The following is a 26831-nucleotide window of genomic DNA, read 5'->3' as shown; positions in this document are numbered from 1 at the left end:
AAAGGAAGGCATTATCAGAAAGGCATTCAGGAAGCAGGTATGTATATGAATGAGAACTAAAAATAATTTTGCATTTAGAGTTGAGACAACGATATTCTTTCTTCTACATATACACATTCTGACACCCACTCCTACTGATAACTCAGAATTCTTAAAATAATAAGTGTTATCAGTTAAAACAGAGGAAAAGGCCATGACATTCATTATAAATAGCTCTTGTTACTTGACTCTTTCGTGACATAAATGTGAGATATCAATGCTTGGATCCTGGGTAACTCAATCTTACAGCTCAAACAGACGCCAGTAGTGCATCAATTTTGGTATCAACGCCATTGCTACTCTTCTTATTTTTCTAGCTTATTGAGAGCTTATCAATTCTCACTTAAGCTTTCCATATTTGACCATTGATCAAGAACACTCTAGATCATTGTCTCTCAAATCATCTGCACTGAAAGATCTGCATTAGTTATCTATCACACAGTTACAAACTACCCCAAATTTAGTGGCTTAAGTTAATCCACATTTATTTATCTCACAGTTTCTGTGAGTCAGGAATCTGGGAGGAAACGTGCTGAGTGTTTCTGGCTCAGGGTCCCTCTTGAGATTCAAGCTGTAGACTGGAGCTGCAGACATCTGGAGCTAGGAAATTTGCATCTAAGTCCACTCATGTGGTGGCTGGCCATCTCAGCTCCTTGTAACTACTGGCCACATAGCTCGGATTTTCACCATGTGTTCCTCTCCACAGAGCTGCTGATGACATGGCTTCCCAGTGCAAATAATCCAAGAGAGGTAGCTCAAGATGGAAATCCGTCTTTTACAATCAAATCTTGAAAATGACTAACCAACAGTTCTGCCACAGGCTACTGGTCATACAGACTAATACCTCATGAGAGAGGGATGGTACAGAAAGCGGAAGAATAACAGGAGGGTGGGATCATTGGGGGCCACCTTAGAGGGTGACTATAAGAACTTCTCTCTTTCCAAATGCCCAGTCCATCACAGACTGAATCCATTTATTTGACATTCAAATTTATGCCACAATTAGACGCAAGGCTCCAGGAGACAGGAATTCCTCTTACTCATGGTTGTATTCCTGTCACCTAGCTGAGGAATGACTCTTAAGGGAATTACTAAACACATCCTATTGTTAAAGATGCTAAAACAAAGCATATGGACTGAATATCTATGTTCACCCCTTCCAAAAGAAAAAAAAAATTGTGTATGTTGAAACTCTAACCCCTAATCTGATGCTGCATGTGTGCATGCTAAATTGCTCAGTCATGTCCAACTCTTTGAGACCTCATGGATGGTAGCCCGTCAGGCTCCTTTGTCCATGGTGATTCTCCAGGCAAGAATGCTGGAGTGGGTTGCCATGCCCTTCTCCAGGGGATCTTCCCCTCCAGCGATCAAACCCTCGTCTTTTGAGTCTCCTGCATTGGCAGGCAGATTCTTTACCACTAGCGCCACCTGGGAAGCCCCATCTGATGATTGCTGCTGCTGCTAAGTCGATTCAGTCGTGTCCAACTCTGTGCGACCCCATAGACGATGGCCACCAGGCCCCACCATCCCTGGGATTCTCCAGGCAAGAACACTGGAGTGGGTTGCCATTTTCTCCTCCAATGCATGAAAGTGAAAAGTGAAAGTGAAGTCACTCAGTTGTGTCTGACTCTTAGCGACCCCATGGACTGCAGCCTACAAGGCTCCTCAGTCCATGGGATTTTCCAGGCAAGAGTACTAGAGTGGGTTGCCATTGCCTTCTGTAATTAGGATTAGATGATTCCTGAGGGTAGGGCCCTCACAGTGAGTTTAGTGCCCTTGTATAAAGAGTAAGAAGGGCAAGAAAGAGGGATTATCTCTCATTCTGTCTCTCTCTTGCCCCTTCCCACTTTCTTTACAATAAGTGCCCTACATTCGAACATTCAAGTTGCAAAATTTCAAAGATGGAAATGTGCATCTGGTTCCGCCAGGGAACCAGAACCTGTGCCGTCAATGTCAGGTGAAAGTGACAGTTAGTTTGCCCTGTGTCCTACTGCTGACAATCCTTCAGCTTTGTCATTTCCCACCTCCTCTCCTGCTCGTCAGTAACTCTTCTTGACTGTTAACGGCAGCCCCCGTATGTCAACTGTTGTACTGTACTACTGTACTTCTCAAGGTACTGTAAGATTAAAAATGTTTTAATTTGTGTGTGAAAAGTATTATAAACCTATGACAGTACAGTTCTATATAGCTGACTGTGTTAACTGGGTATGTAGGCTAACTTTGTTGGACTTTAGAACAAATTGGACTTACAAATGCACTTTTGGAATGAAGCTTGTCTGTGGGTAGGGGACTTATGGTACTTCACTCAAGCGCACATTGAGAAGCCAAGTTGGCACCCACATCTTGTATTTCCAGTCTTTGCAATGGTGAGAAAATGAGTCTCCATTGTTAAGCCGGTCTGTGGTATTTTGCTGTGGCAGCCTGAGCAAACTAAGACCCAGAGGAAATCGAGAACTGCAAATTACAACACCATTTAGGGATTTAACACTTCAGGATTGGGATATGCTTAGTAATAACTAAACTAAATCCCTTCTGCTGAAGTGGAAACTTATTTCCTCTTGTTAAATTCTCTGTTTAGCAAATGGAGAAGTGCAGCTGCTACCAGCAGGTCTCAGCACTCATCATCACAGTGTGCCAGGCGCTGTGTTATATGAGGAAGACACAAATAACATAGCACCCCCGCCAGACAGAAAGCATAAGCTGGAAGCAGAGACAGCACAGTGAAACAGCCTTTTAGAAGGGCCCTCCATGACTCACCCTGTGTCTCCCCTACCTCATCTCTCCCGCATATTCATCTGCTTTACTCATCATAGCATTTAGCTTGTCTAAAATGTTCCCACTTGTTTACTTATATGCCCGAGTTTTTATTTGTTTCCTGATTCTTCCTTCTCCACTCCAAGACGTAAGCTCCGGGAAAGTAGTATGGATTTTTTTTTTAATATTTATTTATTCAGCTACATCAGGTCTTAGTTGTGGTCGGTGGGCTTAGTTGTTTCGTGGAGTTGGGCGGGTTCTGGTGTTCTTGTTCATTATTTTATGTACAAGCCTGTCTGGAAATGGACTTGGCCCACACTGAGCGTTCACCAAATACACACTGAATAAATAGTTAACTAGAGGCATGCTCAAGGCAACATGAGATCTATTACGCTTTTCTATAAATTCTCTCATATTATCCATAACAAGGCTTAAAATTCTACTTCCTTCATTTATGCTTTCACTTAAGTTCTGACCTTTCAACATTCTGATCACTGATTTTTATCCTCTATGAGTTTGAGTAAACTCCGGGAGTTGGTGAAGGACAGGGAGGCCTGGCATGCTACAGTCCATGGGGTCGCAAAGAGTCGGACACGACTGAGTGACTGAACTGAACTGATACTGAGTCCTCTTCTTAGCTTTCTAAGCTGTAGAGCCAGAATACAAGCACAATATAGATATGGACAACTGAATCACTTTGCTTTACAGTAGAAATTAACACAACTTTGTAAATCAACTCTATTTCAAAAAAGTTTTTTAAAAATGATAATAAACTACATTTTAGTTTTCAGAACATTTTCAAACCTATATCACCTGTCCACCCTCAAACAAAAAACTGGATCTCCATTAAATTAATGAGACCTAGTAAAATAATTTGTTTGACTTTACTCCTAGGCTTTGTGAAATTGACCTCAGCTACCTTTTACTGTGTCTGCTTTTTAAAAATGATTTCAGTATGCAGTTTAGAAGTAAAAATTGATATTTGCATGAAAAGGATGATTTTCATTTCTTAATTTGTTTTAGTTAGGAAGAGATAATGACATATCATTGCTGATAAATATGAAGGATGCTAAATAATAGGCAGATAACTATTGGGGAAGTTATTTCCACAAATAAACTTAAGAGTGTTTGACTGTGAACTTTATTTATAATGAGAAGCATCATAGCACAGTGATTAAGAACATGGCTAAATTTGACTTCTGTGGATCCTGATCATCTTTGCTTTCATGGGGTCCTTCCTCCTTTAAATATTATTAATAAAATATATAATTATATTGTTATATTTTAAGATTGTGTTGGCATAAGAAATAATTATTATATATTCAGAATTACTGCATTATTGTTGGGTTGTTTTTGTTTAGTTGTTAAGTCATGTCCGACTCTTTTCAACCCAATGGACTATAGCCCACCAGGCTCTTATCCACGGGATTTCCCAGGCAAGAATACTATAGTGGGTTGCCATTTCCTTTTCCAGGGGATCTTCCTGACCAAGAGATCAAACCTGGGTCTCCTGCTTGACAGGCAGATTCTTTACACTGAGTCACCTGGGAAACCATTAATTATATGTATTATATTTTGATATTATATTTACTATATACTTGATATTATTAACTTCATTTTTATTTCCATTTTTTTATTTTCTTTAAAAAAAAACTCAGATTAAAGCACATTTATGGTCTTCTAAAATATGGCAGGCCCTTGGCATTGTGTCTGTGTGCCTAATAGAGAAATCAGCCTTGCTCAGGAACATAGGGTCTTGAGCCAGATTGACTTGTTGCAAATCCTAGCTTCTCTAATTAGCAGCTGTGTGACCTTGGGCAAGTTATTTTACTTTTCTGTGCCTTTATCTGTTCTTTTGAAAAATTGGAATAATTAGATACCTCCATCACAGAGTTGATAAAAGGAATTATCTCTTATCTAGATCAGTGCATGGTGCATTCATTTTCTAGCAGATTATACCAATTTATTTTATCATCTTAAAAATAACTGATATTGCAGTTGAAGTTCTTCTGAATAGAAATAGGCTTCTACTTACCTAGGAAGCCAAATAATCATATATTGGGACTTCCCTGGTGGCCCAGTGGCTAAGATTTCACACTCTCAATGCAGGGGACCTGGGTTCAATCCCTGGTCAGAGAACTAGATCCCACATGCTTCAACTAGGAGTTCACATGCCACAACTAAGACCTGGTTCAGTTCAGTTCAGTCACTCAGTCGTGTGTCTTTGCGACCCCATGAATCGCAGCACGCCAGGCCTCCCTGTCCATCACCAACTCCCGGAGTTCACTCAGACTCACGTCCATCGAGTCAGTGATACCATCCAGCCATCTCATCCTCTGTCGTCCCCTTCTCCTCTTGCCCCTAATCCCTCCCAGCATCAGAGTCTTTTCCAATGAGTCAACTCTTCACATGAGGTGGCCAGAGTATTGGAGTTTCAGCTTTAGCATCATTCCTTCCAAAGAACACCCAGGGCTGATCTCCTTCAGAATGGACTGATTGAATCTCCTTGCAGTCCAAAGGACTCTCAAGAGTCTTTTCCAACACCACAGTTTAAAAGCATCAATTCTTTGGCACTCAACTTTCTTCACAGTCCAACTCTCACGTCCATACATGACCACAGGAAAAACCATAGCCTAGACTAGACGGACCTTTGTTGGCAAAGTAATGTCTCTGCTTTTCAATATAGACAAATAAATAAATATTAACAAAAAAAAGGAAATAGGTTGCATTGAACATAGAGAAGATGGGAGAAGAGGTGGACACTGAGAAAGATAAATTCCTCGGGCTATACCTGTTGATTCCAACCTTGCTTCTGCCATTTAACAGCTGTGTGATCCCAGGCAGTTTGCTTAATCTCTCTAAGACCTGTTATTACATTGCTGAAATGTAACATCCAGTTTATAAGGTTTTTGTTATTAAGGTTATAGTCTAAATGACCAATTTTTAATACTTATAATAGCAGCTATATACTATCAAAGATTATTTTCATTTAATTTTCTACCAGCTGTTTTGCACTTTATTTCTCCCTTATTACTGCCACCTTTCCTTGGAATCCAGAATGTTGGCCTCAACTCCAATGATGTGACAGCTGTAGCTATAGATGGGGAAACCATAGTGTCCTCTGCTTCATCCTCTGATCCAAACTGTATAAGAAACTATGAAACTAAGGAAATCCTACAGTATAAATATAATTTTCATCATTGAAAAGATTCTTTCTCTCCATTTTCTCATTAATCTCCACAAGCACAAATCCCTTCTTAATTTGTATTATCAACTTAGCCATGACTAAAATACTAAAGTGGTGGGATGTAGGCAATGAGAGGTAAGTATTAAGGGTAACTTCTAACAACATTTGCTGTATATATTGTTTGTTATAAAGAAGAATCTCTGATAAAATATCATTACTAAGAACAACTGAAGTGATGTTTAAATGCAAATCAATCAATCTTTTCAGGGCAAAATAAAATTTAGGGACAAAAATACAAGTGAATGTCTATTTAAGTATGTGGATCCTTGTTAAATGCTGAGTCCCCTCTTGTCTAGGACAGGACTGCTGTTTCTGCTGCTGCTATGTCGCTTCAGTCGTGTCCGACTCTGTGCGACCCCAGAGATGGCAGCCCACCAGGCTCCCCCGTCCCTGGGATTCTCCAGGCAAGAACACTGGAGTGGGTTGCCATTTCCTTCTCCAATACATGAAAGTGAAAAGTGAAAGTGAAGTCACTCAGTCATGTCCGACCCTCAGCGACCCCATGGACTGCAGCCTACCAGGCTCCTCCGTCCATGGGATTTTCCAGGCAAGAGTACTGGAGTGGGGTGCCATTGCCTTCTCTGAGGACAGGACTACTTGGAGGCATTGTAAGTCTCTCCTATTACCTTCTATTCTCCCACACTTTCAAGAATGAAAAGGGTAGGAGAGATATATATATTTGTGCTTCCCTGGTGGTTCAGATGATAAAGAATCCACCTGCATTGCAGGAGTCATGGGTTCGATCCCTGGATCAGGAAGATCCCCTGCAGGAGAGCTTGGCAACCCACTCCAGTATTCTCTCCTGGAGGTGCCTGGCTGGCTGCAGTCTATGGGGTCTCAAAGAGTCAGACATGACTGAGCAACTAAGTGTGCATACATTTCCCTTATATTCTCCCAAACTTTTAAGAATGAAAAGAGTAACATACATATGTATATTTGGTATTCATAATTTCATTCTAATGGTTGACTTATGTTCAATGTAATTCTATAACTCAATGAAGTGGCATATCTTTAATGCAATAATAATAAAGAAGAAGAATGACATTTCCTTTTTGCTAAAGTGAATAACATATATAGAATTTAGGAAATGACTGCTATAATTGTCAGGAGTTAGTTATAAACTATTATGAAAGATTTTTTTTCCAACTGATATCATAGTTCAGTTTAGTTCAGTTCAGTTGCTCAGTCATGTCTGACTCCTTGTGACTCCGTGGACAGCAGCACACCAGGCTTCCTTTCCCAGAGCTTGCTCAATACCATCCAACCATCTCATTTCCTGTTATCACCTTCTCCTCCTGCCTTCAGTCTTTCCCAGAATCAGGATCTTTTCTAATGAGTCAGTTCTTCACATCAATATTGGAGTATAATGAAGCATTGGAGATTCAACTTCAGCATCAGTCCTTAAAATGAATATTCAGGAATGATTTCCTTTAGGATTGACTGGCTTGGTCTCCTTGCAGTCCAAAGGACTCTCAAGAGTCTTCTCCAACACCACAGTTCAAAAGCATCAATTCTTCAGTGCTCAGCTTTGATTGTGGTCCAACTCTCACATCCATACATGACTACTGGGAAAACCATAGTTTTGACTAGATGGACCTTTGTTGGCAAAGTAATGTCTCTACTTTTTAATATGCTGGGCTTCACTTATGGCTCAACTGGTAAAGAATCCGCCTGCAATGTGGGAGGCCTGGGTTTGATCCCTGGGTTGGGAAGATCCCCTGGAGAAGGGAAAGGTTACCCACTCCAGTATTTTGGCCTGGAGAATTCCCTGGACTGTATAGTTCAGAGGGTCACAAAGAGTCGTACATGACTGAGAAACTTTCACTTTCACTTTTAATATGCTATCTAGGTTTGTCATAGCTTTTCTTCCAAGGAGCAAGTGTCTTTTAATTTCTTGGCTACAATCACCATCGGCAGTTACTATGGAGCCCAAGAAAATAAAGTCTGTCACTGTTTCCATTGTTTCCCCAACTATTTGTCATGAAGTGAAGGGACTGGATGCCATGATCTTCTTTTTTTGAATGTGGAATTTTAAGGCAGCTCTTTCACTTTCATAAAGAAGCTTTTTAGTTCATCTTCACTTTCTGCCATAAGGGTGATGTCATCTGCCTATCTAAGATTATTGATTCCAGCATGTGCTTCATCCAGCTTGGCATTTCGCATGATGTACTCTGCATATAAGTTAAATAAGCAGGGTGACAATAGACAGTCTTGACATACTCCTTTTCGAATTTGAGAGAGAATAAGATGGCAGAGTAGAAGGACGTGCGCTCATCTTCTCCTGCAAAAACTCCAAAATTACAACTCACTCCTGAACAACTATCTACAAGAATATTGGATCCCACCAAGGAAAGATACCCCATGTCCAAGAACAAAGGAGAAGTCCCAACAAGATGGTAGGATGGGCGAAATCATATTTAGAATCAAACCCCACATGCACCAGAGATGCTTGGAGGGCTCAAACAAAACTGTGTGCACACCAGGACACAGAGACCCCACAAAGACTGAGCCAGACCTGCTTTAGAGTGTTTGAGTGATCAGCAGTGGCCTGACTCAAGGACAGGGCCTCTGGCTGCAGCAGAGCTGGGAGTCACAGTGTGTGAGCCCCACCATGGAGCCCACCCAGCAGATGTCCCACAAACTAGAGAGCAATTATACCAAAGAAATTCTTACACTGTTACAAAAATTCTAGGACTCACAACAGATTTCCCAACCTTGGGATCCAGCAAAGGGATTGAGAACCCCAAGGGAATTTGACTTTGGAGGCCAGTGGGATTTGATTATAGAACTTCCACAGGACTAGGGAAATAGACTCTTTGAAGGCACAAACAAAACCTTGTGTACACCAGGACCCAGGAGAAAGGATCAGTGACCCCACAAGAGACTCAGCTAGACTTGCCCATGAGTGTCCAGGAATCTCAGGCAGAGGTGTGGGTTGACAACGGCCTGCTGCAAAGTCAGGGGTACTGAATAACTGCTGGCATAAGCCCTTGTGATGGAGGTCACCATTATCCCTACCATAGTTTGGCCTCAGGCCAAACAACAGGGAGGGAACACAGCCCTGCTCATCAACAGAAAATTGGAATAAAGATTTACTGAGTATGCCCCCACCCATCAGAACAAGACCCAGATTCCCCCAAGCCAGTCTCTCACATCAGGAAGCTTCCACAAGCCTCTTATCCTTACCCATCAGAGGGCAGACAGAATGAAAACTAGAATCACAGAAAACTAACCAAACTGATAACAAGGATCACAGCCTTGTCTAACTCATTGAAGCTATGAGCCATGCCATGTAGGGCCACCCAAGACAGATGGGTCATGGTGGAGAGTTCTGATAAAACGTGGTCTACTGGAGAAGGGAATGGCAAACCACTTCGGTATTCTTGCCTTGAGAACCCCATGAACAGTATAAAAAGGCAAAAAGATGTCATATATACGTGTATAATTTCTTAAGTCTAGAAAGGAAAAAGTTGAGAATTTTAAATCAGGGATTGAAAATATGGGTAATTTAGAGTTCAATTCAGTTCAGTTCAGTCGCTCATTCGTGTCCGACTCTTTGCGACCCCATGAATCGCAGCATGCCAGGCCTCCCTGTCCATCACCAACTCGTGGAGTTCACTCAGACTCACATCCATCGAGTCAGTGATGCCATCCAGCCATCTCATCCTCTGTCGTTCCCTTCTCATCCTGGCCCTAATTCCTCCCAGCATCAGAGTCTTTTCCAATGAGTCAACTCTTCACATGAGGTGGCCAAAGTACTGGAGTTTCAGCTTTAGCATCAGTCCTTCCAAAGAAATCCCAGGGCTGATCTCTTTCAGAATGGACTGGTTGGATCTCCTTGCAGTCCAAAGGACTCTCAAGAGTCTTCTCCAACACCACAGTTCAAAGGCATCAGTTCTTCGGCGCTCAGCTTTCTTCACAGTCCAACTCTCACATCCATACATGACCACAGGAAAAACCATAGCCTTGACTAGACGGAACTTTGTTGGCAAAGTAATGCCTCTGCTTTTCAATATGCTATCTAGGTTGGTCATAACTTTCCTTCCAAGGAGTAAGCGTCTTTTAATTTCATGGCTGCAGTCACCATCTGCTGTGATTTTGAAGCCCTCCAAAAATAAAGTCTGCCGCTGTTTCCACTGTTTCCCCATCTATTTCCCATGAAGTGATGGGACCAGATGCCATGATCTTTGTTTTCTGAATGTTGAATAAGAATGTGTGTATAGGAGCTTCCCAGGTGGCTCAGTGGTAAAGAATCCTCCTGCCAATGCAGGAACCATAAGAGACACAGGTTTGATTTCTGGGTCAGGAAGATCCCCTGGAGAAGAGAATGGCAACCCATTCTAGTTCTGCCTGGAAAATCCCATGAACAGAGGAGCCTTGCAGGATACAGTCCATGGAGTCACAAAGAGTCAGACACACCTGAGTGTACACACACATACATACACACACACACACACACATACACATACATATATATACCAGATCAGATCAGATCAGTTGCTCAGTCGTGTCCGACTCTTTGTGACCCCATGAATCGCAGCACGCCAGGCCTCCCTGTCCATCACCAACTCCCAGAGTTCACCCAGACTCACGTCCATTGAGTCAGTGATGCCATCCAGCCATCTCATCCTCTGTCATCCCCTTCTCCTCCTGCCCCCAATCCCTCCCAGCATCAGAGTCTTTTCCAATGAGTCAGCTCTTCGCATGAGGTGGCCAAAGTACTGGAGTTTCAGCTTTAGCATCATTCCTTCCAAAGAAATCCCAGGGCTGATCTCCTATATATATTTAAATATGGGATGAGGGACTTCCCTGGTGGCTAAGACTCTGAGCTCTTACTGCAGGGGGCCTGGTTTGAACCCTGGTCAGGTAACTAGATCCCACATGATGCAAATGAGAGTCCACATGATGCCAACTTAAGATCCTATGTCTCTCAACTGAGACCTGGCATAGGCAAATAAATAAGTAAACATTAAAAAATAAAATAAATATGGGGAAAGAAAAATATTTATGCCATGTTTGTCTAATCACACAAATTTTTACAATCTGAGTGCTTAGCTTATCTTCTGTGGGTTAAAGAAACTAAAGATAAGATTTCTTTGCTGTTTAGATGTAAAAATTTCATAGATGCTTCACAAGGCAGACTGCATTCCTCCCACCGCCTGTTATTACCTACTTCATGTCAGTTATTCTTATTCTTTTTCTTTAAGAAGTAGACAAAAACTTTATTTGCTAAATATTCTTGTACTTTGGTAGGCATAAAGGACAGCCAGAACATTTTACTGACAGAATTAACCCATCTGACTTTCTTTTCATCCAACGGAAGATAAGTGTTTAAGTATATAGTTATTATACAACAATATAGTTGCTAAACAACATTTTCAGGGGTGTTGCCATGGAAATTTTCACCAATCCTATTGATGTCACATGTTAACTGAAGTCTGCATTGATTGTTCTTTTTTTCTTCGAGACTACTATCTTGGTTCTAACACATGAAGAGGACTCCAGAATGTCTTAATGGGAGGACTTCAGATGACAATCAGCCAACAATCTCTTCTGACTGAGAGGAAGGGCAGTGTAACATGTAGTGTTTTTGCCTCAAAAGCATAATGTTCTTATATAGATTTTATTTAGGGTGTCTTGGGACATCAGTCTTCCAGTCAAATAGAAAGACAAGAAAAGGAAGGCCATTGCCAATATTCTATTAAGTGTCTTTGATAGTTATCAATTTTTCAAAAAGAAATGACTTGCTGGCTACCTATTAAGGTAGTATAACTGATAAATGCATGCAGTGTTCTTCTGAATAAAACTGATGTTGACTTAAAAAAATGTACATCATGAGAATTGCGAGTTAAACTTTATTTGGGGCAAAATGAGGACTGCAGCCTGGGAGACAACACCTCAGATAGCTCTGAGAAACTGTTCTGAAGAGCCAGAGTGGAAGGTCAGTATATATGTGTGATTTTCAGGAGGAGGAATACATGCAATCAAGCACATATTTTTCTAGGTTTCTACCAGTCTCATGAAGCTTTCTGTTAGTCACAAGGAACAGTCGTTACTATGAAAGATTTTAGTGCCATTCTAGATATGGGGAGATCTAAAAATTGGGCTCATTAATTCAGCTCCTGAATATATCTAACTATCTGAAGACCTGTCCTGCTAGTTTCTTGCCCCTCCCCCGAATCCCTGAGCACAGAGTGCCTCATTTCTGCTCTCCACCCTGAACTCCTTCAGGGAATGATAAAGGTCAGCAGCTGCGGCAGCACATGATTTAATCCTTGCAGAGGTAGATGGCAAGTGCCAATTTGTAGCTGACTCTACGTCTTTAAAAAAATTCGTTATGCTCTAGGTTTAACATTGCCTCCTCCATAACTTTTGGATTTCAAATTATGTCTCTGCTTCACCTAGCTATAAAATGGAGCCAATAGTTTTTCTTTCCTGCCCTCAAATCCTGTGTACTTATCTGATTATTCAGAGTTTCAAATGAATGCCTTTGATTTTAGTCTCATTGAAGTATTGCAAACAGTCCTTTGATAAAGGCTAATGTGCAAAAAAATAAAATAAAAAAAGTATGCCCATTCTGAGCGTATTATTATTGAACTGAGTTCCAGCAAACATTCTAGATCTTTCCATTCAGAAGAATGCTGGAGCCCTGATATTTCGGCTCTCTATTAGTGGTGGGCACATGACATAACAGATGCCTCTAGAAAAGGGCATTTCTAGAAGAAAATAGTAAATAAGGCAAACATACAGGCCTTATATTTAGTGAATTAAATATATCGACTAAAGGATGTTGTTTATTTCAAAGATAACCGCCATCACCTAAAACACTTTCAGATCTCATCCTTTGTAGCTGGCATCAATGCCTGCAGCATATTCTTGTTGAATAATTTTAATATAGGGGAGTCTTAGAGTGTGGATTTTCTTTGAAACAACTTATATCTTTTGGAGGGCATCTTGTGATTGAAACAAAGTTGATAATGTTGCTTTTCTTCTAACACTGCTATGAGTTTAACATACCAGTAATGAGATTCACTTTGTTGTGTAACTCAGATGGACTCTGAACACATAAGCAAACAAAATTCTAGAAGTATTAGCTGATGAGAGAATCTTTGTAGTGACTCCTTTAACTGCCAACATTAATACATGAATGGCAGTCAAGATGGCAGTTCTTAGCATATTTGGCTAAAGGCTAGGGAAATAAACTATTTGGAAAAAATAATCATTGTAATAGCAAATTCAAGCTGGCTGAAGCTTTGGAGTATCTCATTATGATCTTTTTAACCTAGAGACAATACTTCTGAGAAAAAAGTTAGGCAATTTAACCAAGTACGCAGATGTCAAATTAGAAACTAGGGCTAGAATTAGGATACTTGACACACAAGAGAGTTTTTTTCCCACAACGGCTTCATGAATGGTGACAAGTTCACTGGGCTGTCTCTCAAAATAACTAAGCTTTGTAGAGGCAAATCTCTTGAATGCATAGTAATGTACAAAGATAAGGAGTAAAGAATGCTGTATTTTTTTTATGTTAGGCTTCACCCCTTGGCTTTGTAAAAACAAATTTGAAAGCTTTAAATTTTTCTGTGCATTGAAAAGTCCTAGAAACAGAAATAGTCTCACAGAGTACAGAATAAAGTTATGGTTGTCGGGGGTGAAGGATTTGAGTAGGGGATAATTAGGGAGTTTGGGGTAGATAGGTACACACTGCTATATTTAAAACGGATAGCCAACAAGGACCTACTGTATAGCACAGGGAACTCTGCTCAATGTTGTGTGGTAGCCTGGCTAGGAGGTAAGTTTGGGGAAGAATGGATACGTGTTTATGTATGGCTGAGACCCTTTGTTCTCCACCTGAAACTATCACAATATTGTTAATAGGCTATATTCCAGTACAAAATAAAAAGCTTAATTAAAAAAGCAGGAAAAAGTACTAAAGGTACTAAAATATAAAGTTTTAAAATTTCATCTATTGTCTCAATTTGCCATGGTATTTATATGTATATATACTATAGAATGCTGCTCTAAGAAAACAAAAATTAACATTTTAAATTATTATCATTAATTTTATCATTCCTCTCTATATTGTGTAAGACATGCTTTAAGTACAAATATTAAAGCGCTGCCTTCTCCGTAAGTCATTTGTAGAATTGCTGAAATTATACACTTTTATTTCATAAAAAAAGGTCTTAGAAAGTTTTACCTATGATGATACTTTCTAACAACCATAACACTACTTTTAGTCTCTTGGAACATATATGTCTCTTTGATATACATAGTTTGAACTTTGCCTTTCAATGTTTGTAACAGAGGAAAGTAATTCTAATTTAATTATTTGGAGTTACGTTATAGTTAATTTTCAAAGGAATTTTTATTTCTCAATACTTGCTGTCATAATTTTGAGTTTCTAAAACTCACAAACAAGAAATGTCACATTATCTTTCTTGTCATTAAATCTAATTGAATTAGACTCCAAGCCTCTTCTTGTTTGGTTGATAAGTGATCCAAATTCAATTATTTTGGCAACATCCATCTGCCTTTCCAGGACCACACAGAAACCCACAAGTTCTACAGAAAAATTGGATAATGGGAGAAGGCCTCAGTTTCTTAGTCAAGCATGATTTTAATGATATGCTTAATATCCAGGCTCACATTTTTCCAAAAAAAATCATATTTTAATTTAATTTTTTGCTCAATTTATTTAAACTAAAACAAAATGGTTCTTCCATTTATCCCTGGTAATCACTTCTCTTCTTTGTACCTATAAACTTAGTTTTATAGATATATTTTTAATGTATACACACACACACACACACCTACCTATACAGTATTTGTCTTTCTCTGACTTATTTCAGTTAGCATGAGGCTCTTGAGTTCCATCTATGTTGTTGCAAATAGCATGATGCCATTTTATTTTATGGATTAGTAATATTCCATTGTGTGTGTGTGTCTTCTTTATTCATTCACCCATTGATAGACGTGTAAGTTGCTTCCATATCTGAGCTATTGTAAATAATACTTCAATGAACATGAGCCTCTATATATCTTTCTGAAGTAGGGTTTTTGTTTTCTTTAATTAATGCCAGCAGTGGAACTGTTGAATCATACAGCAGTTCTATTTCTAATTTTTTTAGAAGCCTCCACACTGCTTTTCCATAGTGGCTGTGCCAATTTACATTTCCACCAACAAGGCACAATGGTTCTCTTTTTCTCACATCCTCGCCAACATTTGTTATCCATAGCAATGAAAACAAAACACACAAATTGATATTTCAATAAGTTATCCTATCACATGGTCTGTCATCAATGTACTTTGTATTTTGATCATTACAAATACTGATAAATAAAAATAATGGCTAAGTACAGCTGTCTATTACTCCAGTATCCTATCATCAGAAGGGACCTGGAAGCTCATGACAGTACCAATTCCTTATTTTATAGGAAATGAAACTAAGATCCAGAGTGAGACATCCTCTTTCTTACCATCATGTACTTTGGTAAAGTTAGTATTAACTCCCAATCCAGGAATTTTGTGTTAGAGAAATTCAAACACTTTACATTATGAATAAGGAAAAATGATTCCAATGAAAACCAAAGAATTTCTTAAAACACCAACATTGCCAAACATGACTATAGTTTCAGAGCAATTTGCACATGTATCTTGGCTGATATAAACCCTAGTTGAAATCAATCAATAAAACAGTAAATGCAATAGAAATGGAAAATTCATTTTCATTACAAATTGTTTCAGATTAAAGCATTCTTCCTGCCTCTCCACTCCACCTTACAAAACAGCAGAAAATCAAAATGTTAAGGCAGGAATAAATGATTTTTTGTTTACGATGTAATGATGTAATGATAGTTTGGGGACCCACTTGCTTATGAAATCTGTCTTACCTGATCTCTAACTGGCAACGAGAGGCAGATAATATACCTGAGGGGTTGCCCTCTTCATAATTCCTAATGAGAACGAGAATAGCAATTATTTAACAGTTTGTGGGAGAAAAATTCAGAATTGTTAGGCCTATTTTGACATGGAAATTCTAATAAAACTGGGCCAGTGGGTTTTGGCTTAGATAGTCAATCCAAACAAATATAAAATAACAGAGTTAGAGAGATTTCAGTATTTCATCTTTAAATTTGCTACAGTAACATCATTTACAGAAGTTTTTACCTTCAATTTTCATATCCAAGGTCTTCAGTATGAGTGTGGTACAATAGTTCCTAGTTGCATATTAATTTCCAAGGGGAAAAAACAGTTAACTAAGGAAAAGGGAGAGGAACCAGAGATCAAATTGCCAACATCCATTGGATCATTGAAAAAGCAAAAGAGTTCCAGAAAATCATCTATTTCTGCTTTATTGACTATGCCAAAGCCTTTGACTGTGTGGATCACAATAAACTGTGGAAAATTCTTCAAGAGATGGGAATATCAGATCACCTGACCTGCCTCTTGAGAAACCTATATGCAGGTGAGGAAGCAACAGTTAGAACCGGACATGGAACAACAGACTGGCTCCAAATAGGAAAAGGAGTACGTCAAGGCTGGATATTGTCACCCTGCTTATTTGACTTATATGCAGAGTACATCATGAGAAACGCTGGGCTGGAAGAAGCACAAGCTGGAATCAAGCTTGCCAGGAGAAATATTAATAACCTCAGATATGCATATGACACCACCCTTATGGCAGAAAGTGAAGAGGAACTAAAAAGTCTCTTGATGAAAGTGAAAGTGGAGAGTGAAAAAGTTGGCTTAAAGCTCAACATTCAGAAAACGAAAATCATGGCATCCGGTCCCATCACTTCATGGGAAATAGATGGGGAAACAGTGAAAACAGTGTCAGACTTTATTTTTGGGGGCTCCAAAATCACTGCAGATGGTGATTGCAGCCATGAAATTAAAAGACGCTTACTCCTTGGAAGGAAAGTTATGACCAACCTAGATAGCATATTCAAAAGCAGAGACATTACTTTTCCAACAAAGGTCCATCTAGTCAAGGCTATGGTTTTTCCAGTGGTCATGTATGGATGTGAGAGTTGGACTATGAAGAAAGCTGAGCACCAAAGAATTGATGCTTTTGAACTGTGGTGTTGGAGAAGACTCTTGAGAGTCCCTTGGACTGCAAGGAGATCCAACCAGTCCATTCTAAAGGAGATCAGTCCTGGGTGTTCATTGGAAGGACTGATGCTAAAGCTGAAACTCCAGTACTTTGGCCACCTCATGCGAAGAGTGACTCATTGGAAAAGACCCTGATGCTGGGAGGGATTAGGGGCAGGAAGAGAAGGGGACAACAGAGGATGAGATGGCTGGATGGCATCACTGACTCGATGCACATGAGTTTGAGTGAACTCCGGGAGTTGGTGATGGACAGGGAGGCCTGGTGTGCTGCGATTCATGGGGTTGCAAAAAGTCGGACACGACTGAGCGACTGAACTGAGCTGAACTGAATCCCTAAATTATCGTTACTTTGAGCTGTCTAAAACTGTCTCATTCAGCATATAAAGGAATTGAAAGGAATTTCAGTATTACTGACCATCTCAGTATTAATAATACAAAATTTAATTAAATGCATAGTGATAGATAATACTAAGTATCATGGCAAAGTAGTGGGATTTTTAAAATAAAATTGCATAATATATAATATATTATTTAGACAATAGGGGATCACTAGTAATCACTCAAGGTAGCAAAGATTTAGTAAAAGTAGTAAATGCTGAATATTTTGTTTAATGATATCATTTTCACAAGGAAGTCCATTTCAATGTGTAGAAGATTCTGCAGTGTATCTATATCAACATAATCCATGATGTTTCCCTTTTAAGGAAGTGTTGACTGAAACTGATTTTGGGTAACATGTATCAGAATCAACCAGAGTAAATCCTGGAAATTCAGATCTAACCAATTTTCTCATGAATTTCATTTTTGTCCACCAAAAATTGTACCTTTTAATTTTTCTATTTGGTGCAAACAAAAAACACAAACCCCTCAATATTTTTGAGTAATTTTGTTTTCTTATTAAGCTCTTTATTTTGTATTGGAGTATGGCTGATTAATAATGTTTTGATAATTTCAGGTGGACAGCAAAGGGACACAACCATATGTACACATGTATCCGTTCTGCCCTAAACTCCTCTCCCATCCAGGCTGCCACATAACATTGAGCAGAGTTCCCTGTGCTGTACAGTAGGTCCTTGGTGGTTATCCGTTTTAGATATAATGGTGTGATATTTTAAAACATAGCTTTACTCATTTAAATTGCTAACATTTAAATGAAATCACTATAATTTTTCATATAGTAGAAATATTACCAAATAAAGAATAATAAGTATGGACTAGTCATTAAATATTTTGTCAAATATAGAGACAAAACCTAATACATATATACATATTTCCAGTTTAATAATGGAGACAGAGAAATTAAACTTTCATATTGGTTAATTTTCATTTATTTTCTTACAAGTTGAACTTGTTACAAGGACCATAATAGTATCTTTAGAAATAAACCTTTTTGACATACATTCACATTTCAGATATTACATATAAATGTAAATATAATAAAAACTACTCTCTTTGGCCAATGGAATGTAAGCAGAAATGATAATGTGACAATTTAGAAAAAAGCGAAAAAACAGTATGCCCTGGATAGCTGCTGCCCCTTTAGCTTGGACATCAGGAAAAAAACACATGAATAAAACCTGAACCCAGTCATCAGTCTGTAGCTAAGCCCAGCTGAACTGTAGCTTATTCCAGAAATCAGCATACTTCAGCTGAAAAACTGTGGATGTCAGTCTCCTTAACCTGAGGATCGATGCTTCTTGCTTGTCAATGGAACTCTGATGATTATACAGGATTGTTGAAGCAAGAGAATAAGTTTATACAGGAAACTTCTACAAATGTGAAATATAAATATGCTAATATATAAGTTTTCAGTTCAGTTCAGTCACTCAGTCGTGTCCAATTCTTTGTGACCCCATGGTCTGCAGCATGCCAGGTTTCCCTGTCCATCACCAACTCCCAGAGCTTGCTCAAACTCATGCCCCTTGAGTCAGTGATACCATCTAACCATCTCATCCTCTGTCATCCCCTTTTTCTCCTGCCTTCAGTCTTTCCCAACATCAGGGTCTTTTCAAACGAGTCAGTTCATTGCATCAAGTGGTCAAAGTACTGGAGTTTCAGCTTCAGCATCAGTCCTTCCGATGAATATTCAGGACTGATTTCCTTTAGGATTAATTGTTTTGATCTCCTTGCTGTCCAAGGGACGCTCAAGAGTCTTCTCCAACACCACATTTCAAAAGCATCAATTCTTCGGCTCTCAGCTTCTTTATAGTCCAACTCACATCCATACATGACTACTGGAAAACCATAGCTTTGACTAGACGGAACTTTGTTGGCAGAGTAATGTCTCTGTTTTTTAATATGTTGTCTAGGTTAGTCATAGCTTTACTTCCAAGGAACAAGCTTCTTTTAATTTCCTGGCTCTACTCATCAACTGCAGTCATTCTGTAGCCAAGGAAAATAAAGTCTGTCACTGTTTCCATTGTTGTCCAATCTTTTTCCCATGAAATGATGGGGCCGGATGCCATGATCTTTGTTTTTTGAATGTTGAGTTTTAAGCCAGCTTTTTCACTCTCCTCTTTCACTTTCATCAAGAGACTCTTTAGTTTCTCTTCACTTTCTGCCATAAGCGTGGAATCATCTGCGTATCTGAGGTTATTTGATATTTCTCTCGCAACCTTGATTCCAGCTTGTGCTTCATCCAGCCTGGCATTTCGCATAATGTACTCTGCATGTAAGTTAAATTGGCAAGGTGACAATATACAGCCTTGACGTACTCCTTTCCCAATTTGGAACCAATCTGTTGTTCTTTGTTCAGTTCTAACTGTTGCTTCTTGACCTGCATATAGATTTCTCAGGAGGCAGGTAAGATGGGCTGATATTCCCATCTCTTGAAGAATTTTCCACAGTTTGTTGTGATCTGCACAGTCAAAGGCTTTGGTGTAATCAATGAAGCAGAAATAGAAGGGCTTTTTTTTTTTGAATTCTCTTGCTTTTTCTATGATCCAGTGGATGTTGGCAATTTGACCTCTGGTTCCTCTGCTTTTTCTAAATCCAGATTGAACATCTGGAAGTTCATGGTTCATGTACTGTTGAAGCCTGGCTTGGAGAATTTTGACCATTACTTTGCTAGTGTGTGAGATGAGTGTAATTTTGCAGTAGTTTGAACATTCTTTGGCATTGCTCTTCTTTGGGATTGGAATGAAAAGTGACCTTTTCCAGTTCTATGGCCACTGCTGAATTTTCCAAATTTGCTGGCATATTGAGTGCAATACTTTCACAGCATCGTATTTTAGGATTTGAAATAGCTCAACTAGAATTCCATCACCTCCACTAGCTTTGTTCATAGTGATGCTTCCTAAGGCTCAATTGACTTCACATTCCAGGATGTCTGGCTGTAGGTCAGTGATCACACCATCGTGGTTATCTGGGTTGTGAAAATCTTTTTTGTACAGTTCTTCTGTGTATGCTTGCCATCTCTTCTTACTATATTCTGCTTCTGTTAGGTCCATATCATTTCTGTCCTTTATTGTGCCCATCTTTGCATGAAATGTTCCCTTGGTATCTCTAATTATCTTAAGAGATCTCTAGTCTTTCTCATTCTATTGTTTTCCTCTATTTCTTTGCATTGATCACTGAGGAAAGCTTTCTTTCTCCAGTGGACAAAATGTGGTCCACTGAAGAAAGGAATGGCAAACCACTTCAGTATTCTTGCCTTAAGAACCTCATGAACAGTATGAAAAGGCAAAAAATATAAGTGTACATATATTCAAATGAAAATATATAATACGTTTGAACAGAGGATTAGTCCAACACACCTTTGGACACAGTATCATCCTTAATAGTATGACTTGGGCAAGTCATTGTGTTATTTGCATTCCTCACTGTAGTTCTAGTGTTGGATGGGTTAGTTTTTAAAGTTCATATGTGGTCAATAAAGCGAGAACACCTTTGTATTCAAAGAACAATTAAAAATGCCAAAGATAAATATTTCGTAATTTGAGTGTCTCTAGAAAACTATTATTTAAATTTACAGGTTGCTACCATTAATTCATTCAGTGGTTCCTTTGAAACAACCATCCTGAGCCCAAAAACTTATGCCAAGTACAACACGAGATGAATAGAAAGAAAAGATGATGTGTTTCTTTTGTCTGTAAGAAATGAAAAATCTAATAAGGGGACATAATAGAAAATAAGAAAAAAATCTAAGTGTTTTAAGAGTGTTACTGACTTTAAGACAGCAATCTCTTGCAGCTAAAGAGATTAGGCAAAGCTCTTGGGAGGAAGTGGCATTCAAACAGGATCTTGAAGGAGATGATTTCAATGGGAAGAAATTTAAATTCAATTGTTGACTGATGGAAGGGCATTGAAATGGGGCAAAACTAGTATGTGAAATGTTGTTTTTGTTTTTTTTTCCTTCAGGAGAATACACTAGGTCTGGGATAGGGTAGATACATGGCTGAAAAGAGGTAGGGGCCATATTTTGAGGATTTTGATTTCTATGATCAGAAGCTTAGACTTTATAATATAGAAGATGGCTAACAACCAAAAGTTTTGAAGATGCATGGTGAGTGCTAGAAAGTTCTAGCTGATTATATGTAGGAAGAAAAGAGCTGAGGAAGGCTCCAGGGGGAGCTGGAAGCAGTTTTCAATGCCCCTGAACTAAGGTGAGTTGGGGAGAGAGCAGACATTTCATTTTCATTTTATTCCTACAGTTTTACTGAGATATAATTGACTACAGCTCTGTGTAAGTTTAAGGGATACAGCATAGTGTACCCCTTATATATATATAAGGGGTATATATATATTTATACTATATAAATAAACCATTTTAACTATAACAAAATGGTTACCACAGTAAATTTAGTGAACATCCATCATTTTATGTGGATAACATATTAAATAAGTACAAAAAAATTTCCTTGTCATAAGAACTCTAAAGATTTACTCTCTTGAAAACTTTCATATATAACATACAGCAGTGTTAATTATCTTTGTTATGTTGTACATTACATCCCCAGTACTTATTTATCTTATAACTGGGAGTTGGTACCATCCTTCCTCCACTTCCCCTTCCCCACAACCCTAGCCTTTGGTAAATACAAATCTGATCACTTTTTCTATGTGCTTGTTTTTGAAGTGCAATTGACCTACAACACTGTTAGTTCCTGGTAAACACTATATTGATTTGATATTTCTATACTTGCAAAATGATCTCCATGATAAATGTAGTAATCATATGTCACTATACAATGATATTACAAAATTAATGACTATATTTCCAACACTGTACATTTCATCCTGTCACTCATTTGTTTTATAACTGAAAGTTTGTACCTGTTAATTTTGCTCACATGTGTGCCTCCTCCCCCAGCCTCCCTCACCCCTGGCAACCACCTGTTTGTTCTCTGTATTAAAAAGCAGAGACATTACTTTGTCAACAATGGCCCATCTAGTCAAGGCTATGGTTTATCCAGTAGTCATGTATGGATGTGAGAGTTGGACAGTGAAGAAAGCTGAGTACCGAAGAATTGATGCTTTTGAACTGTGGTGTTGGAGAAGACTCTTGAGAGTCCCTTGGACTTCAGGGAGATCCAATCAGTCCATTCTAAAGGAGATCAGTCCTGGGTGTTCATTGGAAGGACTGATGTTGAAGCTGAAACTCCAATACTTTGGCCACCTGATGCAAAGAGCTGCTGACTCATTTGAAAAGACCCTGATGCTGGGAAAGATTGAGGGCAGGAAGAGAAGGGGACAACAGAGGATGAGATGGTTAGATGGCATCACCAACTCAATGAACATGAGTTTGAGTAAACTCTGGGAGTTGGGGATGAACAGGGAGGCCTGGCGTGCTGCGGTTCATGGGGTTGCAAAGAGTCGGACACAACTGAGCAGCTGAACTGAACTGAACTGAACTTATTTACAAACAGAAACAGACTCATAGGTTTTGAAAACAAACGTATGATTCCCAAAAGGGTTTGAGATTAATATATGCACAATACTCTCTCTCTCTCTCTCTCTCTCTCTCTATATATATATATATATATATATATATATCCTTTTTCTTATATATAACATGTAAAAAAAAGGACCTACTGTATAGCACAGGGAACTCTACTCTACTCTGTAATAACCTATAAAGGAAAAGAATCTGAAAAAGAATGAATATATGTATAACTGAATCACTTTGCTGTGTACCTAAATCTAACACAACTTTGTAAATCAACTACACTCCAATAAAACTCTAAAAAAATAAGAAAAGATACATGTGCTTCAATGTTCATAGCAGAAAAACAGCACCATTTACAAAAGCCAAGATATGGAGAGGGCTTCCCAGGTGGCAATAGTGGTAAAGAACCTGCCTACCAATTCAGGAGACATAAGAGACATGAGTTCAAGCCATGAAGCTAAAAGACACTTGCTCTTTGGAAGAAAACCTATGACAAACCTAGAAAGCATATTAAAAAATAGAGACACCTCTTTCTGACAAAGTTCTAGACGTAAAAGCTATGGTTTTTCCAGTAGTCATGTACAAATGTGAGAGTTGGATCATAAAGAAGGCTGAGTGCCGAAGAACTGATTTTCAAATTGTGGTACTGGAGAAGACTCTTGAGAGTCCCTTGGACAGCAAGGAGATCAAATCAGTCAATCCTAAGGGAAATCAGCTCTGAATATTCTTTGAAATGACTGATGCTGAAACTGAAGCTCCAATACTTTGGTCATCAGATATGAACAGCTGACTCATTGGAAAAGACCTTCATCTGGGAAAGTCTGAGGGCAAGAGGAGAAGGGGAAAACAGAGGATGAGATGGTTGGATGACATCACTGATTCAATGGACATGAGTTTGAGCAAACTCCAGTAGATAGTAAAGGACAGGGAAGCCTGATGTGCTGCAGTTCATGGGGTCACAAAGAGGTGGATACAACTTAGCAACAGAAGATCAACAACAACAAAGATATGGAGTGATCTGGAGTCATCTAAATCTTCACTGACAGAGAAATGAATAAAAAAGATATGGTACATAGACACAATGGAATAGTACTACTACTACTACCAAGTCACTTAGGTCGTGTCCGACTCTGTGGGACCCCATAGATGGCAGCCCACCAGGCTCCCCCGTCCCTGGGATTCTCCAGGCAAGAACACTGGAGTGGGTTGCCATTTCCTTCTCCAATGCATGAAAGCGAAAAGTGAAAGTGAAGTCGCTCAGTCGTGTCCGACTCTAGCGACCCCATGGACTGCAGCCTACCAGGCTCCTCCATCCATGGGATTTTCCAGGCAAGAGTACTGGAGTGGGGTGCCATTGCCTTCTCCGAATGGAATATTAATCATCCATAAAAGGAATGAAATAATGCCATTTGAAGCAACATGAGTGTACCTAGAGATTATCATACTAAGTGAAGTAAGTCAGACAGAGAAAGACAAATGTGATACCGCTTGTATGTGGAAACTGGGGAAAAAAAAAAAAAAGATACAAATCAACTTATTTACAAAATAGAAATAGACTAACCAACATAGAAAAAATAATTATAATTACCTAAAGAGAAAAGGGGGGATGCATAAATATATATATATATATATATATATATATATATATATATATGTATGTATGTATATATGTATATCTGTGTCTGTGTGTGTTGTTGTTTTGTCACTAAGTCGTGTCTGACTCTTTTGCCACCCCTTCGACTGTAGCCTGCCAGGCTCCTCTCTCCATGGAATTTCCCAGGCAAGAATACTGCAGTGAGTTGCCATTTCCTTCTCCAGGGGATCATCCCAGCTCAGGGATAGAACTCACACCTCTTGAATTCCAGGCAGATTCTTTACCACTAAGCCACTCGGGAAGCCCATAAATGTATGTATGCATGTATAATTGAGTCACTAGGGTCTACACCCGAAACTAACATGACATTGTAAATCAACTATATTTCAATTTTAAAAAATTAAAAAAAAACTGATTAAGAATGGGAAAAAAAGTTTTAATATACATAAAAATAACCTGGGGTTCTTATGGAAAATACAGATTTCTGGGCATCAGCCCTAGAGATCTTGAAACAGTTGATACTGAGAGAAACCCAACATTTGCAGTTTAATAAGTTTCTCAATTGATAAAAATGCAGGTGATTGCAAATCATTTTTTGAGACTCCTCATAATGTAATAGTAACAATAAAAGGAAACACTTATTGCTGACTTGGCTAAATACAGGCATATAGTATCTCACTTTACTGTTTTGTAAGCCTAAAATGTAGCTGTTAATAATATTTCTCCAAGTTACTGAAAATGGAGAATAAGAGGGATTTTACAGCATTTTGAAAGTCATATAGCTAACTCGTAAGTTCAGAAGTGAAGCAAAGTGAAAGTTGCTCAGTCATGTCCAACTCTTTGCAACCCCATGGACTACGCACTCCATGGATTTCTCCACACCAGAATACTGGAGTGGGTAGCCTTTCCCTTCTCCAGTGAATCTTCCCAACCCAGGGATTGAACCCACGTCTCCCACATTGCAGGCGATTCTTTACCAGCTAAACCACAAGGGAAGCCCAAGGAGACTGGAGTGGGCAGCCTATCCCTTCTCCAGGAGATCTTCCCTGCCCAGGAATCGAACCAGGGTTTCCTGCATTGCAGGTGGATTCTTTACCAACTGAGCTATCTGGGAACTCAGAATGTGAGTCAAAGACTGTCCAAATTTAGAACGCACATTGGGTAAGTTCCTGTTATTAAAGACTGTAGCTTTTGTCTTTCTTCTCGTACCTTCTCTTTTCGACACATTCAGCGGATTGGGATGAGTGCCACATTTAACAAGGTTGTCTGATTAAATTTACTCCAGTAAAAATTTTCGCTCCCAAGTAGAGAAAGACCAGCTGGAACATAATCAGTCATCATAGTGGGATGCCCTAGATATGAAGATGCCCATCCTACCAAGAATAATACATATGCACATAGCAGTAATTCTAAAATAAATATAGGAAATTTCTACAGCATGTGTTATTGTAACTATTTAAGCAGACACACGAGAACTTTAAAGTGGGACGTTATCATTGCCTTGAACATTTTTCTCTCACTATCTGAAAACTGACAGCTCAAAATAAATTCATCATCTAGAAGTTGAAGCATTGACTGTTGAAAGGAATGGTACTCTATAAAACATGCTGAATGTCAGATTTAGCTTTATTCTTCTTCACTGTAGGCTCAAACCTCTATTAAGACTAAAGCACCAGTCATTTATCCACATGTCTTATGATTATGAAAGCAGTAGTAACTTACAATGCATGAAGAAAAGGAAATAAGTTAAATATGCTATGCGCCACTATTCAAATTCTAACCAACCCAGAACAGATATTGCAAACCCACTCTGAGAAACAGGCCTAAAGTGTCAGACTTTATTTTTGGGGGCTCCAAAATCACTGCAGATGGTGATTGCAGCCATGAACTTAAAAGATGCTTACTCCTTGGAAGGAAAGTTATGACCAACCTAGATAGCATATTCAAAAGCAGAGACATAACTTAGCCAAGGGTATGGTTTTTCCAGTGGTCATGTATGGATGTGAGAGTTGGACTGTGAAGAAAGCTGAGTGCCGAAGAATTGATGCCTTTGAACTGCGGTGTTGGAGAAGACTCTTGAGAGTCCCTTGGATTGCAAGGAGATCCAACCAGTCCATTCTGAAAGAGATCAGCCCTGGGATTTCTTTGGAAGGACTGATGCTAAAGCTGAAACTCCAGTACTTTGGCCACCTCA

This window comes from Bos indicus x Bos taurus, chromosome 4, assembly GCF_003369695.1.
Source record: "Bos indicus x Bos taurus breed Angus x Brahman F1 hybrid chromosome 4, Bos_hybrid_MaternalHap_v2.0, whole genome shotgun sequence".
NCBI lineage: Eukaryota > Metazoa > Chordata > Mammalia > Artiodactyla > Bovidae > Bos > Bos indicus x Bos taurus.
Note: the sequence above shows the minus strand (reverse complement) of the source record.